This window comes from Tupaia chinensis, unplaced genomic scaffold (genome assembly GCF_000334495.1).
Source record: "Tupaia chinensis unplaced genomic scaffold, TupChi_1.0 Scaffold000561_1, whole genome shotgun sequence".
Lineage (NCBI taxonomy): Eukaryota > Metazoa > Chordata > Mammalia > Scandentia > Tupaiidae > Tupaia > Tupaia belangeri.
Genome location: NW_006160074.1, coordinates 4,096,521 through 4,096,920, shown reverse-complemented (window position 1 = coordinate 4,096,920; position 400 = coordinate 4,096,521).

Here is a 400-nt window from a genome sequence, read left to right as displayed (position 1 = left end):
GCGTAAACTCACACACCCTATAGAAAAAAAAAAAACTTCTCAAAAAAACCCCAAAACTTTTGAAACAACTTTATTGAGACATAATTCACCTACCCAATAATTTACCCATTTGAAGTGTACAGTTCAATGGTTTTTAGTATAGTCATTGAGTATTATGGCATCACCACAATTAATTTACAGAATTAAATTACGTGGTTCGCGTCCCGGACCCGGTGGCTTAAAACTCACGCTGGGCGCATGTGCATGCGTGCCCAAGATCCTGAGAGGAGAATGGAGGAGAAGGGATTGTGGCGTGACCATCCCCCCTGGGGGGTGATTTCTCACTTTCTGTCTCTATGTCTCTCTCTCTCTGTCTGGCGAGCACATGCGCCCTATAGTGGAAAAACCTCTAGCCCATACA